At 41.1% G+C, this 17,348-nt stretch overlaps 1 pseudogene; it reads left to right on the top strand.

The window, feature by feature from the left end:
- The first annotated feature begins 8,294 nt into the window (after positions 1–8,294).
- LOC108522464 (60S ribosomal protein L14-like) lies at positions 8,295–10,312 on the top strand (annotated as a pseudogene).
- Positions 10,313–17,348: the final 7,036 nt, after the last annotated feature.

Here is a 17,348-nt window from a genome sequence, read left to right as displayed (position 1 = left end):
GTTATAATCCAATATAACTTTACTTATTTTTGTTGTTGTTGTTGTTGTTCAAAGTCTTCCATCTTTGACCAGTGGAAGCTCTTCCAATTGGCTTTGTGTTCTTTTGACATATTCCCATTATTGTGTGTGTGTAAAGAATGGTTTTTCTTTTATTTTATTTTAGCAATTTCTTACTTTATGGCACTACAAGATGCTACAGAATCATCTTGCTTATTTCCTGCCCGAATCTTTGCGTCTGCCATTTCTGCAGAGTCCTTTGGCTCATGAATGGTATTAGAAACAAAGATCTGAGCTCTACGTGTGCTTCTTGCTTCTGGGGTGTCACTGCTTCTCAGCTGACAGGGCAAGGAAATATATTCGTGCATAGTAATCTGTGCATATACACACATCTGTAGGCATTTCTATATATAAGCATCTGTACCTATATTAAGCCAAATATGACTTCATACTCATGTCTCCAACTCTTATCCATTATACCACAGATCATTGTAGCCTCCTCCACCTATATCTAGTAACCTTCCACTCCAACAGTGAAAAAGAAGTTGGCGCCCACCACCTGTCACCTGTTTACTTAACTATCCAATTCCAGTACACATGTGTGGTAGTATCAGAATTATTAATCCATTATCCAGTGGGAAACACCTATATCAACTAGATCACAAGACTTACAAATTGTTTCTTCGACCTTGAGTCTTACAGACTCCACTTATTTCTAAAGTTACTTAGGTTAGTACCCTCTTCCTATAATCACACACACACACACACACACACACACACACACCATTGGCTTTATCTTTAAAAGAGAAAGGAAGCAGGAAATAATCAGCTGGCACACTTTGCCACTTTGGTGTTCCTACTTACAAGTTAGAAAATGAAACAGGAATCAAAAACTCATCATGCAGATTATAATTCTAATATTTTATGCTAAAAATTCCTTTTTAGAACAATAATTGGATAGGGTAGGCTCTGGAAGGGAGCAATTTTCTTATACTTCCAAGAGAAATTTAGAACACAACACTTCAGGACATTGATTTTATTTAACTCCCCACCTGTCACTGCATCTGACAGGTCAGCTACACAAACAAAATCAGGGCATAAGACAAGAGATAAGATAAGGTCCTTATGGTGGAAACGTTCCATAAGACTCTTACGGACTCCCCAGGATACAGAGTACATCTGTGTGGTTTATCATTTGCATTAAATATAGTTTTATATTCAAATAGATACTTTCAAGAACAAGCTTTTGGTTATTAGTGGTAGATGGTAAAATACTTGAAGAGCTTAATGCTCCTTCAAGTAATAGATTGTAAAGTAATAGTTTAAGCTACCAAGCTTTAAGGAAATATTGTCTTTATAAATTCAACACCAAAACTAATTAAAAATTTGAGCACTACTATTGATTGAGAAATGAAGGCCTTTATTACTGAAAAATAAAGGCAGATAATGATGGGTTAATCCTTACCATCTCTCCAATTACTGAGCACCTGCCTCAGGCTCTGCAGGATTTCCTTTAAATAGTGCTTTCTCCAATTAATTTCCCTTTCTTCTTAGCTGTATGACACCTAATGACCTGAAAGTCTATTTTGAGCAATGATGAATAAATTAGTCATCTATGTAGCTGAATATATTTATCCTGATTATGAAGGAGTGAATGTATTAAATATATTAATTTATGTAGTGTATATATTGTCATAGCTCAAGATAAAACACTGAACAATAAAAACAACAACAAATCTAATTTCTAGAAGAGACCACGCTTTCATCACTGAAGGTTATATAATCACATTTTGTGTTCAGCTTGGAATATTCTACTTGGAATATTAGTGAGCTTTTAAAGCCAACTTCCGGAATGCTAGAATTGCCTCTCAAAAATTTTCTTCTGCCTTCTTTTCTTTTCTTCAGATTTCATCTACTTCTCTTTTTATGTACAGAGGGGCAAAAGAAAATGAACTACTTTTCTACATCCAACACCAAACAACTGGCTGCACATTTTCACTGAATTGATTGATTTCTGTTGAAATAACAGATTCATAGATGCAGTGGCATAACAACTGCTTGAAAGTGGTCAATTTAGCCCCCGTCTCCAGTTACTTCCCCAGATAGTAAATACGTCTATAAATGTGCCCATGCACTGAACTCTAGCTGATGGCTAGATGCTGCTTAGATTCCTGGGTTGAAGAGGACTCTGAAAATGACCATAAGAGGAGAAAGGTGGTGTAATTGACCAGCAATGCCTGTCACCCAAGAGAAAATGAGGAAAAGTGGCAAAAGTACTCTGCATTTACCCTTACCAGTTTGCAATACTGACTACTTGTGATGGAATTAACCCATGATTTAGAATCAAATTAATAAAATTAAGTATTACTTTATCTGATAATTATAATTTTTTGTTTTACACAAATTGCCATAGCAATTTTTCTTACTCTTGATAACCCAGGACCATAAAATACGTCACTTAAAGTGACAGAAGGTATAATCTGTTTAATTTTTCCTGAATTCCACATTCCTGGATTATAGACTCCATGGGGGCTATAATAACACCCTGTTCATTTCTTAAGTTCCTGTAATGCCATAACTCAGAATTTAAATTGTTGACATGATTGCATAATACACAATCTGTTCCACTTATGTGGGCACGTGGCTTCCCATCCCACTTTCCTTTTTTTTTTTTTTTTTTCCTTTTTTTTTGAGACGGAGTCTTGCTGTGGCTCTGTTGCCCAGGCTGGAGTGCAGTGGCACGATCTCAGCTCACTGCAACCTCCACCTCCTGGGTTCAAGCAATTCTCTGCCTCAGCCTCCTGAGTAGCTAGGATTACTGGCTCCCGCCACCACGCCCAGCTAATTTTTTTGTATTTTAGTAGAGATGGAGTTTCACCATCTTGGGCAGGCTGGTCTTGAACTCCTGACCTTGTGATCTGCCCACCTCGGCCTCCCAAAGGGCTGGGACTACAGGCGTGAGCCACAGCACACAGCCACCCATCCCACTTTCAAGGAAATCCAAAGTCCTTACTATGACCTCTCAGTCCTGACATGACCTGGCTCCTGGCTACTTCTCTTAACCTTTTCCCACTTTCCCTCTACCTCTCTTCAACTCTGACCTCCATGCAGGGCATTTTAGAGCTAAGCTCATAGACCCAATTCTGCCCAAGAGTCTATGAATTCACTGGTTCTTTGGACTGCAACTCCCTGACCCTAGGAATTTGCAGGGTCCACTTTCTCACTCACTACATCCAGGTCTGTGTTCAAATGTCATCTCCTCAAGGAGGAATATCCTGTAACAGTGACCCATCCTCCTCCTTCTCCTGCTTTATTTTCCTCTAACACTTATCACTATTTCATATGTTATTACATTCTCATGTATATTTTATCTCTTTACCACTAGAATAGGGCTAGAAATGTATCTTTTCTTGTTCACTGCTAGAGTCCTACCATCTAGAACACTAGATGACACATGGTAGAAGCTCAATAAATCAATTAATTGATTAATAAAACACTATTAGAAATAGCTTCTCCTAAAGCTCAAGCTCCAAATCAGAATCTCTGCTTAGATGCCAAAAGCCTTAGTGTTTGGGAAAGAGATAAACTCACCATTAGAAATCATAGGTGTCTCCACATCTCAAAGTCTAGGCCCTCACACCCTGACTGCCCAAAGAGAAACTATGCCTCCAACATTTCAAAGCACAGGACAAGGCTTCTATTGTGCTCAAGATGCCTCAAGGTGGGAATATACATTTTCTCCAGGATATTATCAAAACTCATGGACAGAACAAGGCAATCAAAATGACCTGACAGCACATTTCCTCAAAATCTGGCTTAGTCAGTTTAAGACCACATTTATTTTTAGATGACCAACAATGTAACCCATGCCTACTATGATTCCTTTTCACAATATTCTTACTGCAATGAAAATGAACTGAAAAAGCAGACCCAGTGCTCTCCTGAAGTCTGGTTCAAATTCCAAAGCAAATACTTGAGCAGACGTAGCTCCCAGGGAAAAACCTGAACGTTCAGACATGAAGTATCTGAAACTGTTTAACAAAAAAGCAGCAACAAAAGCAACACTTTTTTTCTAAAGACACGATAAGTGACCTCTCTAATTAAAAGTCTGAATGATTGGGTTCCTTCTGGGCACTCAGGTCTGGGTTCTTTAACAATTATCAGGCACCATGCTGTGCTCTAAGGATGCAGTGAGCAAGAGAGACACGGCTCCAGCCTTCACTCTACTGAGTCTGCGGGGGAAACTTACACAGTTTACACCAGAGGTTCTGAAAGTGTAGTCTTGGAATTAGCAGCATCAGCATCATTTGGGAACTTGTTAGAAATGCAAATTCTTAGGTTCCACCTCAGGATTATTGAATCCCAAACTCTGGGGGCAAGCCCACTGTTCTCTTTAAACAAATCTGCCAGGTAATTATGTTGCACTCAAATTTGATAATCACTGGTTTAGAAAAATGACCTGAGACTTCCTAGGAAGATTTTGCAGGTAGTCTAATGTCAGGCTAGTAGAGTATTCTAGGATGTTATGTAGGATGAGACTGTCCTAGTTTGAGAACTAAAGTCCTGAACCCCAGGAAACTGCAGAGCGTCAAGCTAATCGGGAGAGTTGTTCACACTGTCAGGGGCATTTTCTTCTAAGTGAGGTCCTTCACGCTGTGTCCCTCACACTGTGTCCCTCTTAGCAGTTAAGCAGGTGATGATTGGCTGTCTCAAGACATGCCACATTCTTCTGCCTATTGCACTGCATAGTTTAATTGATGAGGCTCTCTCCACCTTCTCCGCATCCTGAACCTTTCTCCATCCAGCTAAGGTGAGAAGTCCTCACCTGCACAACCTTTTGTCCTGTTTGCCCAGGGCCCTAATTAACGATCTTCCTGGTTTCTCTCCTGCTATCTGGTTACCTGGATGTCCTTACTTGCTGCCTCCCGAGTTATGGACAAGTCCTTAGAGATTCTATTAAAAGTTCCTGTGGTTGAGGCTACATGACTTTTGGAAACTTGGACATTTTACCTTTATGGACACCTTCCTTCTTCAAAACATTAAGAATTAAATTTTATGATTGCATTGGTAAAAAGATAATATTCCAGACTGGATTATATTCTTTCTCTTCTTCCAATTAAAAACAAATTAAAACATATCTACAGGCTCCTAAAGTATATTGGTTGCCTATCCCTGCACCTGGTGTGCCTGATGGATACGCTTGCTCTGCTTGTGGCTACAGACTGTCTCATTGTGATGTGGATCCACATTCATCCTCTGGCCTCTGTTCTGAACCAATTTGGTCTGGTGTTTATTTTCATCCTGTTGACTTATTTTTACACTGACCCATCTCTTCAGACTGAAAATTTCACTGACTTGTCTCATTCAATTTAGCTTTCAGCTTTACTACCGGCTGCTATCTTTAGAATTTCCTTGAGCTCCTTCTTGTGAGCTCACACGCCATCCCAGCCCACCCTACCTTCATCCCAGCTCCCTGACACTAAGTACCGTGTCCTTGGTCCCTGGTCATCTAGGACTTGGGACAGCAGCCTGCTTGGCCAATCCTCTGCTCAGCCATCAGTCATCAGATGATGACTCAGGTACAACAGCTCACATGATCTAGGTTGAGTGTTTTCCATTTAAACCTTTTTTGCAGCAAAATCCTGCTTTCACACACACACACGCACACACACAGACACACATACACACACAATATGGAATCCTAAATATATAAAACATGTTAAAAAGTTGTGGCTGGGTATGGTGGCTCACATCTGTAATCCCAACATTTTGGGAGGTCAAGGCGAGTGAGTTGCTTGAGCTCAGGAGTTTGAGACCAGCCTGGCAACATAGTCAAACCCCATCTCTACCAAAAAAAAAAAATTAGCCAGGTGTGGTTGCACATACCGGTGGTCCCAGCTACTTGGGAGACTGAGGTTGGGGGATCACTTGTGCCTGGGAGACAGAGGTTGCAGTGAGCTGAGATCTTGCCACTGAACTCTAGCCTGGGCAATAGAGTGAGACCCTATTTCTTTTCTTTTTTTCTTTTTTTTTTTTTGAGACGGAGTCTCGCTCTGTCGCCTGGGCTGGAGTGCAGTGGCCAATCTCAGCTCACTGCAAGCTCCGCCTCCCGGGTTTATGCCATTCTTCTGCCTCAGCCTCCCGAGTAGCTGGGACTACAGGTGCCCGCCATCTCGCCCGGCTAGTTTTTTGTATTTTTTAGTAGAGACGAGGTTTCACCATGTTAGCCAGGATGGTCTCGATCTCCTGACCTCGTGATCCGCCCGTCTTGGCCTCCCAAAGTGCTGGGATTACAGGCTTGAGCCACCGCGCCCGGCTGACCCTGTTTCAATTAATAAATTAAATAAATAAATAAATAAATCAAATATACTGACCCAACAAAAGTGGAAGAGTCTAGAACTTTTATGTTTCTTCTCCTTGGTACCATGCAGGTCCCTCTCTAAGACCTCTGGGCTCTCCAGAGCCCCACCTGCCTCTCCCAGCTGCTTTGTACTGAGCCTGAGCATCTGTATGTTATGTTGTGGGAACAGCAACTTGGGTAGTTGACACTCTGTTTTATTCTTAAGACTTGAATCAGAGCAGCGGATGAGAAGCATATTGTTGTGTTTTACAGGGACACAGTGGACAACAGTTTACTGAGTCAAACATCTCAGGAGCAGAATGCTGAATGCTACCCTCTCCTCAAGATGGCATAGTAGAGCATGTGTGCATGTAATTATTTTCACTAAACACTATGTATGTTCTAAATTTATTTGCACTTGAAATACGAACGCTTTACTTTTAATAAGGTCTCAGGACACAATTGATACGGCACACTTATATTAAGTTTAAATATTCATGAAAATATTATCATACTATCTGCTACTTTTTAAACTGAAAATAAATCATTAATGATCCATTTCCATCTTCTGAGAGTACATCAAACAGGGGGTTTGCAAATTCAGAATGTGTATGTTTAATTGAGAGCTCAAGACACCATTGTGCTGGTGAATATCCTACAGTAGAAAACATACAGGTCTAAATGAACTAAAATTATAACATTTCCAGAAGTTAAAACCTGTGTAAATAAGATCAGACAAGCAGAGCCTGCAGGATGAAGAGAATGTACGGAAAGTAACATCTTTTCTTACTTTACAAGTTTCTAATTGATGTAGCTTCACATGCCTATCTTCCAGGCCTTCCAGATAATTTTAAAATAACACTTAGTTTTAACCTCCAATTTTCAGATGGAAATAATAAAGAAAGAGAAGTTAAACGCTAAGTTCAAAGATCTCCATCCTCCAAATATTCCCAGCACTCATCTCCCACTCATGATATAGAAATAAGCAAACCTTTGAATTTTATATTGCTTATGCTTTGTCCTTTACTAATAAAGGAAATGGTTTTCAAATCTTCTGCTTGGACAATCAACTAATAAGGAAGCCCCTTAGAATCTACATATGCCCAGCTCATCAGATTCTGTCACCTCCACTACACTCCTTGGCTACATGTGGTGCTTATGCTCAAGAGATTTCCTGAGCTAATATTGCCAGCTGAGGGTGAGCTGGAGTGTTCTGCAAGCACGTTAGTACTGTCTTACCCCATAGGCAGAGTCCAGCATAGAAACAGGTTGTGCAATTAACCAGTTAGTGTGTTAAGGCAGTAATTTAGAGCTGGAGTATACTTCCCCATGGAAATAGCCTGGCACATGGTACGTTCTAAGGCAAGGCCATAAAGCCTAGCTAGCTCACGATGAGCCAGAAGTAACATACCAAAGCATAGTTTCATTGAAAATTAACCCCGTTTTCAGCTTTGTGTATGTAGAAGAATGCACTCAACTCCCAGTGGGGTCCTCAGTAATGTATGTTTCCTGAGGAAGTGACAGTGGGGAACCAAGATTCCATATGGCATGCAAAACAAAAACTTCAGGCAATATGACTTACAAATCTATTTTCCACTTCATAAAGAAAGGCAGCTAAGTCACTCATACTCTAAATGGCTTAATTAGAAAACCAAGGGCAGTTATTGTTGATGGAAAGACAGATCAATATTGAGGCTCACCTGCCACACTTTTGTATTTGGGGTTCTTTGTAGGGCAAGTGAGTGCATGTTGTAGATAGGTGGAGGTCAGTCATTAACGAAGCAGTTTCCATGAGTAGGCTCCGGAGGTCCTCATCAAGGCAAAAGTAGTATGTGATGAGGGGCTCTGAACAAGCCACATTCTCTACAGGGCCTTTGCCTCAGCTTGCTTCCATCTCTGACATAAGACACCCACCTTAGAGGACCTCAGGGCTGACCTACCCATTAACAGGCCTGCAATGGCAGCTTCCACACTGAAAATAAAAGGATACGATTTTAATGTCCTCTTCTCTCTTAAAACACCAGAAGACTTCAAAGAGGAGGAGAAACAAAATTGTGAATGTAACGTTGATGAAATAAGTAAATATCTGTCACAAAGACACAAGTGCATATGGAGATGGTTGCCAAGTACAGTAAAACTTGAGCACCAAGTCAGATGCTGAATGAAGAGGTGCCCAGCACATCCGAAGCCAACCTGGCAAAGCACCAGCATCTCTAGAGTAGGTGGCACCTGAGAAATAAACACAGGATCCCTGCTATGTAACTGCAATTGTAGGGGGTTCCTGCTGTACAATCTCCTATAAGGTCCTTCGGCACCCACTGTGAGGGAGGCAGGGCTGAAGAAGGAATAGGCAAACCCTGCATTGCTACAGCCACTCCATGGGGTGGCCCTACAGCTGCTACTCTGGGTCACACCAGGAAAAGGAAAACGAAGGCCATATGCGTCCTAGGCTTCTCTGCATGCCGATCTAGGAAGAAGCTCATTAAAGATAACAAAATAGCGGGCTGGCCTCAGACTTCTGCACAGAAGGTAAGAGTGTTGGAAGACAGTGGCCTTCTGCTGCTTGATAAGGGAAGAAGGCAGGACCCAGAACATGCATCTGTAGTTAAAGACAGCAGGGATAAATCCAAACTAGAGAATATTCTATAAAATAACTGATCACTGCCCTTCCAAAGTGTCAAGGTCATGAGAAACTGCCGCAGACTGGGGAAGACTATGGAGAAATGAGGAGTAAACACAATAAGAAATCCTTGATAGGATCTTGATGCAGAAAACAAAGGGATATTAATTTAAAAACTGGTGAAATTCAAATGAAATCTATAGTGAATAGTATTGTACCAAAGCTAATTTTCTGGTTTGAATAATTGCGCTAGAGTTATGTGAAATGTTTACATTAAGGAAATCTAATGTTACAAAGTTGTAAAAACAACTTTTTTGCAAGTCTAAAATGAGTTCAAAATAAAAGTTTCTAAAAGAATTAAGCAGCAGATTTGGACCTCATGCTGGAAAACTGGTTGCGAATGTAGATGTTTTTGATGAGAACAGGGCTTTGGCTGATGGACCGTGAACTCAGAGGAGGAGACAGGCCACGACTTTCAAGCAGAGGCAGCTCACTGATGTCCTCCTCAAGTTTCCACACCCTGCCCACCAGAGGTACGTCCAACAGGCCTGGCAGAAGCTACACATCGATACAGAATGTGTAGTCACACGATGGGCCAAGGAGATGGAAGCCAGAGAAAAGAAAAGCAAAATGACAAGAGTTCAATTATTTTAAAGTTCTGAAGGCAAAGAACATGAGGAACAGAATCATCAAGCATGAGGTTAAGAAGCTTCAAGACTGGGCACAGTGGCTCACGCCTGTCATCCCAGCACTTTGGGAGGCCGAGGTGTGTGGATCACGAGGTCAGGAGTTCGAGACCAGCCTGGCCATGATGGAGAAACCCCGTGTCTACCAAAAATACAAAAATTAGCCAGGCGTAGCAGTGGGTGCCTGTAGTCCCAGCTACTCGGGAAGCCGAGGCAGAGAAGTGCTTGAATCTGGGAGGTGGAGGTTGCAGTCAGCTGAGATTGTACCATTGCACTCCAGCCTGGGCAACACAGCACAACTCCATCTCAAAAAAAAGAAAAAGAAAAGCTTCGAAAGGCACCTCTCCTGAAAGCTTCTCCAGAAAGCCAAGATGACAGACTTCGATCATTTTAAAGTTATGAAGGCAAAGAAAAGGAGGAACAGAATCATCAAGAGTAAAGTCAAGAAGCTTCAAAAGGCAGCTCTCCTGAAAGCTTCTCCTAAAAAAACACCTGCTGCTAAGGGGTACAGCTGCTGCTGCAGCTGCTGCTGAAGTTCCAGTGAAAAAGATGACCGCTGCGGGTAAGAAGGCTCCAGTCCAGAAGGTTCCTCCCCAGAAAGCCACAGGCCAGAAGGCAGCACCTGCTCCAAATCTCAGAGGAGTCAAAAAGCTCCAGCTCCTAAAATAGAAGAAACACCTACCAAGTAGAGTGAGAAGATGATTATATCCACAGAGACACCGGCTCTAAAAGCTCAGAAGGGTCAAAAAGTTCCAGCTCTAGTCAGGTGCATTGGCTCACACCTGTCATCCCAGCACTTTGGGAGGCCGAGACGACTGGATCACGAGGTCAGGAGTTCAAGACCAGCCTGGCCAACATGGTGAAACCCCGTCTCTACTAAAAATACAAAATTAGCCATGTGTGGTGTGGCAAGTGCCTGTAATCCCAGCTACTCGGGAGGCTGAAGCAGGAGAATCGCTTGAACCCGGGAGGCAGAGGTTGCAGTGAGCCGAGATTGTGCCATTACACTCCAGCCTGGGCAACAGAGTGAGACTCCGTCTCAAAAAAACAAAACAACAAAAAAGGGTATACTGAAAACATTTGGAAAGAGGGAGGGAAAAATTAGGAGTTTGAGTGTTAGAGCAAAAGCATAGAGCATATGGAAATTAAGGGGAAGAAAGAGTCTAGAGGAGCCACCTAGGGTTGACATTGTGAGAATGACTAAAGACATTGATTCATGATGAGATGACCTGACTCCATTTCTCCAAAGAATTAATCAACTTCCAGTTTTCATTTCAACATATAAAGCCTCGAAGTTATCATTCCTGTCCTTACAATAAGAAAAAGCTAGGCAAACTGAAAATCAATTACTTTCCTTGTACCTATCAAAAAACTGAACTCATTGGGAAAACTGTCACTCCAGCATCTGGAGAATCAGGTGAATCTGGAGAAATACAGCCACCCAGATCTTCTTATGTAGAAGCAAAAGCCACTGGAGTTATAAACTGGTAGAAACAGTTAAATGATGATGTTGATGAGTTGCTGGAGGCTGAATATGGTCTACTGAGAGTGAAAAACTCCTAGAGGCTAAAGTCTTAAGGGAATCCTCCTCACTTCCCTGGGTTTTCTCTGCAGGAATTCCACCAGGTTCTTATAGTGGGAAGTTTCTTTTTTTTTTTTTTGAGATGGAGTCTCACTCTTGTGGCCCAGGCTGGAATGCAGTGGTGTAATCTCAGTTCACTGCAACCTCTGCCTCCTGGGTTCAAGCGATTCTCCTGCCTCAGCCTCCCAAGTAGCTGGGATTACAGGCGCCTGCCACCATGCCCAGCTAATTTTTGTATTTTTAGTAGAGATGGGGTTTCACTATGTTGGCCAGGCTGGTCTCGAACTCCTGACCTCAGGTGATCTGCCCACCTCAACCTCCTAAAGTGCTGGGATTACAGGCATGAGCCACTGCGCCCAGCCAGGAAATTTCTTAAAATACCAACTTTGATTCTAGCAGAGGATAAGAAGATTAACCACTTGATTGTTCTCTATAACAAAGGCCTACTGTCCAAGTAAAGAGTCTTTGTAAAGTCTCAATCCTGAAACCTTAGTTCAGCTGGACAAAGAGGATTCCTTCCAACTCCAGGACTTCAAGGAAATAGATTGGGAACACTACAATCAGGGAGGAAAGCAGATGGGGGATATAAAGGCTAAACCACTGCAGAAACACTTAGGAAAGTCACAGACCAGAGCCACAGACCCTCAAAAGACTGAGACTTAATTAGAAAATTATAGAACGCTCTCTTTCCCTACTCCTTACTACCATGCCAACAGGACGCCAGTATAAAGACAGTTGATTTCAGCTGAATGAGCTGCAAGATGCAGACTCTCTCTGAGGAGGAGGACTTAGAGAAGCCCAAAGTGAGGAGAAGAGACAAAAACACAAATTCTAGTGGAATTTGACACATGTGGTACCTATAGCTACAATAAACATTAAGCATAGATTAACATAAATCCTCACATGAAAGGCTTATTTATTTCAGCTCTTCATACCCAATACAACATGCTTACTTTTCAGCAAGAAATGAAAAGACGTTCTAAAAGACAGAAAGAATACACACACACACACACACACACACACACACACACAGTGTCTGAAGAGACAAATCATCAGAACCAGATGCAGATGTTACATAGCTGTTGGAATTCTCAGACAGAAAATTTAAAATAACAATGACTAATATGTTAAAGGTGCTCATGGAAAAAATAAGTAACATGCAAGAACAGATGGAAATTGTAAGCAGACAGATAAAAATGCCAAGAAAAAAAGCAAAAGAAAATGCTGGAATTCAAAAATACCATAACAGAAATAAAGAATGCCTTAGATGACTCACCAGTTGACTGGACATGGCTAAGAAAAGAATCAGTGAACTTCAATAAAACTTCTCAAACTGAAATGCAAAGAGAAAAAAGAATGGAGGGGGAAAAAAAGAATGAAATATCCAGTAACTGTGGCCAGTATCAAAAGGTGTATCCTAGGCTGGATGCTGCGGCTCATGCCTGTAATCCCAGCACTTTGGGAGACTGAAGTGGGCGGATCACTTGAAGTCAGGAGTTCATGCCCAGCCTGGCCAACATGGTGAAACCCATCTCTACTAAAAATACAAAATGTAGCCAGGCATGGTGATGCGTGTCTGTAATCCCAGCTACTCAGTAGGTTAAGGCATAAGAATCACTTGAACCCAGGAGGTGGAGGTTGCAGTGAGCTGAGATCATGCCACTGCACTCCAGCCTGGGTGGCAGAGTGAAACTGTGTCTCAAACAAACAAACAAACAAAAAGTATATGATAAACACAATTTGAATGCCTTAAGAAGAAGAAACAGAAAATGGAACAGAAGAAATATTTGAAGTAATAATGGTTGAGAACATTTCAAAATTAATGACAGACACCACTACATACACAGATCCGGGAAGCTCAGAGAACACCAGGCAGGATAAGTACCAAGAAAAATCATACAGTTATATCATATTTAAGACCATTTATCCCAGAAGTCACCTGGTAAGTGAGTAGGTGTGGGAATTAAACAGTCTGAAAGTACTTGTAGGCATTTTAAATGATGTTTGACACTTCAATTCTTCTCTCTTTTTCACCTTCCACATCAAATTGGTCACAAAATTCTACCAAATTCTCTCAGAAAATACCTTTCATTTCCAGCATCTCCTTTATCTTCCTATTACAAGTGCCTGAGTCCAAGGCCTCATCATCTGTTACTTGGAACTAACACAACAGTCTATCTGTCACCAATTTCTTCCCTACACATGGAAGACAGAGTTGTTCAAAAGACCCAGCTGCCTCTCTCATAGCTGCAAATTGAAACCCAAATTCTGCTGAAAATCTGGCTACAAGTGACATTTTTAGATTCATTTCCAATACTCACCTTCATGCACCCAAATTGAACATAGCTCCTCACTATCTGGGCTGTAATACACACTATTCCCTGTTCCTGGAACACTTCTCACCCCATTCTTCATCTGTCAATCCTTATTCATCTTTTATCATCCAATTTAAATATCTCCTTCTCGTGAGTCTTTCCCATATCTTCTTAGCTAAATCAGGTGCTGGGTAATACTGCACCTTTATAGTATGTTGTTAGTAACTTGTCAAAGTAGTTACCATGTTACATTATCATTTACTTTTTGACATGTTGATGTGCGGTCCTAGAACATGAGCTCTGCAAGGACAGAGTCATACCATGCAGTAGGCACTAAATAAATGTGTTACATGAAATGAAAAGATGAGATGATTTTTGGGAAGATCCTGGCCCTCAAAGATATTGATGGTGAAGATACAGAAGGAAATCTTCTGAACATAAAGAAAACCAATTGAGAGACAGTTGTGGGCATTTCATTTAACAACCAATTTGGAAACAAGAAGCTGTTGTTGTGCTGGCCAGGAAGGCCAGTGATTGTGGCATTTTATATTTCACTTGCATGAGAAAAAGCAGGTCCCTAATATGCAATGCTATATCAGAGATTTCTTCAACAAAGCAGTCTTGGGACTCTCCCGGTAGTATGTTCCTTCTTTCAGGGTTCACACCACCCACCCTGTCATAACAGGAAAAGCTCAGTGCCCTGTGCAACACCCAACATCCCAACTTTTGATAGCCATGAATCATTAAAAAAACTCTCTTAATAAATATTAAAATAATACATCCTAAAATATCAAAACTTTTGTTTTAGAAAATTTTAATGTTAAAATTTTAAACTTTTAATTTAAATAATTTTAGCAACTGAGTGGTTAATTTATTTTTAAATATTACCTATTTTACTTTGTTTTAGCTCAAACTCAGGATGTAAACCCAATTATAATCATGGGAACTTTCTCAGGTCAAGTCCCTGGCAGCCCTGAATGCTTCTGATGTGCGCCTCTCCAAGCTTCCTCAAAGTTCTTCCACAGTGCCAGTCATCACCAATGTGGCAGTGCACAGCTGCAGCCGCAGATCAGAATGGGAAGGCACAAGTGCGGCCTCCTAAGCTGGGCCCAGGGCCTCATCAAGAGTGAGGCAGCTGTTCTAGAGGCAACTCTCCTAGGGAGATCACGGTGTTAGACTCTCAACCCCTCCCTTTCCCCATTGCAGGGCTTCTGGACTTGCTGTCTACAGATGTCAACATGATCTGTGGATAGAACTGAATTGCACCATCATTGGCATTCTTTGAATTTGATTTCAGAGTTTAGAAACATCATCCTTGAGAAAGGGTCCAGGGCATGAAAAAGGCTGCAAAGTCCTGCAAGTTTTCTTTACTAAAGAACTGTATTTTGGGGGGATCTGGATCCCCTGAAATACAATGCAAATTTTATCATATGTGCATTCTTCTGTAAAGTATCAGGGCTTTCGCCAGCATAAAATGGGGTCTAGCAAGCCACGAAGTTAATCCCACTGCTCCAAGGTGAGTTTGGTTCAACCCGACAGGTTTTCAGTTAGTTTCTTTAGGCATCTCAAAAATGTCTTTCCACCCAGTTTCTATAAACATTTACTATTTATTTTAATTTCTTTTAGACCTACAGGAAAAGCAGCTAATAATTGATCTACATGTTAACTACCCATGCCTTTAATTTAAATCCACTAGGCCCCGATTAGGGCTTACATTGTCAACTCAGTGCTTCAGGCAGCCCTACGTATATGACATCCCTGCCCCATGGGCAGATCAAGTCATTTTGGATCAGGACATTTTACAATTTACCAATACTTCCACAAACGCTATGCCATCTCATTTTTACAGTAAGCCTTTAAGGTAAGAATTAGTCCCCTCCCCTAACCTCCCAGTTTCACAGTGGTGGAATTTAAAGCAAGTCCCAGCCTTCGCCTGATGCAGCAGGAGAGCCCTACAAGGGGGCAAGACCTTATACCCACTCCCACCTTCTATCCCCATCACTAGTCACTGGCAGTGAGCCACCCTGGAGAGTGTGATGAGGGCATACTCCCAGGTGTGTTGAGTAGCTCTTTGGTCTAGGGCAAACTGGGTCCAGGAGCTTGAGAACAGGTCTCCAAAGAGTCACAGATGCCAAATCATTAGAAGCCAAAGCACACAGAAGCTTAGGGGCTGGGTGCAAAGATAGAGTGAAAGGGATTCAGGAGGATTTAGGTGGAGCATTGATAGTACTGCTGCAAGAAGACTGTTTCCCCCAGACAAATCTGAAATTAGATATAGGTGTTCAAACTTAAAATATCACTATTGTGTTGAGCCCTCCATTGTCTAGAAACCTTGATTTTTTAGAATATTCCTGCTATCCTACTAACCAGAGCATATAGTTGAAACCTTATTGCCGCTCACTCTGTGCAGACTCTACTACAAACCTACACAAAGTCACCTAATAAATCCCAAAAGATACAATAACAAGCCCTGCTAAATTGATTGCTAAAAATAATAATAATAATAGGTGACATTCTTTGTTAATTCACTGGTGGTAACTGTGGCTTCCTTCAATGTGACACAGGATGGGACAGAAGGAGAGACTGATGCCTACTGAAAGAATGACTTGAATAGAATATCTAAAGTAAGATGTATTCACAGGAAATGAAGTTTCATTAGCTTAGATGCCTCCATATGGAACTACTTGTTGGTTCAAGAGCTTTCCAGAAAACCATATGAAACCCTGGGAAATGTCTGTTTTGGACACAAGAATTCCCAAGGGATTTTATGGATTCAAATCTTTGTTATGGAAAAAGAAACTTTGAGCTTCGCCTGGGAAGTCTGAATTCTGGGAGACATGCCAAACTCAAAGCTGACGTGATTTGCAATAACCTACTTAATCAACCGTAAAAATCAAGGCTTTATCTTTTTTTTGAGATAATCACACACTGTAATTTTGAATAGTAAGACTTACTGTGAGAAAACCATGTGTTTTAACTAGGGTATATGTTTGTTTAAAAGACTGACTACTAAATGTAAGAATTTCAGCCAAGAATTTTCCTTGTACACAAATATCCAATAAACTGATGTTTTCAGATTCCATTTGTCCATATTTTAAAAGATAAAGCGACTTCAGAGACCTTTCATGACTTGAAGTTGGCTTTGATAATTATAAAATCATCTTTCTAAATAAAAGAAATTGCTTTCACTGACAAAAGTCAGAAACTCACTCATCACTTATGTGCAGCATGAAGCTGAACTTTTATGTAAACAAATCAGAATTCTGAAACTGGGACACAGGCAGTTTCATTTTTACTAGCATGGCTCTGAGACTATTATTTCTCTTAAATAATCAGAATTTTGACCTTTTAATTTCAATACAGACTATCTGGGAGAGTAAACTCTACTTTTCCAAAGGGCCTAGCCAAGCAGTTTTGAGGGTCTGGCAGGAAAAGAGGGTAAAATTGAAGGGAGAAATAGATCAGAAATGTCAATACCAAACGAAATAGTGAAGCAAGTCGAAAGTAAAGTTGAGCCCTGGGGCCTTTCTGTTTTCCACTTGTGGCCCCCTCCCTTTTGAAATATCTAATTCGTTGAAGCTGCTCAGGATTCCTCAATGGGTCCTATCCAGATAGCTCAGCAGAATAACATATAGAGCTTTAAAATTAAATAAAAGTTCCTGAGACTTCAGGTTCCCAAAATGTGTTCTAGGTACCCCTGGAGATCCTGAGATACTATCAGAGGGCTACAAGGCCAAAATTCTTTTCATAATAATACTAAGATGGTATCTGTCTTTTTTACACTTTTTTCCCTTAAGTGTGAAGTAGA

This window comes from Rhinopithecus bieti, unplaced genomic scaffold (genome assembly GCF_001698545.2).
Source record: "Rhinopithecus bieti isolate Rb0 unplaced genomic scaffold, ASM169854v2 scaffold_62808, whole genome shotgun sequence".
In the NCBI taxonomy this organism is placed as follows: domain Eukaryota; kingdom Metazoa; phylum Chordata; class Mammalia; order Primates; family Cercopithecidae; genus Rhinopithecus; species Rhinopithecus bieti.
Note: the sequence above shows the minus strand (reverse complement) of the source record. Positions and strands in the feature narration are given on the sequence as shown.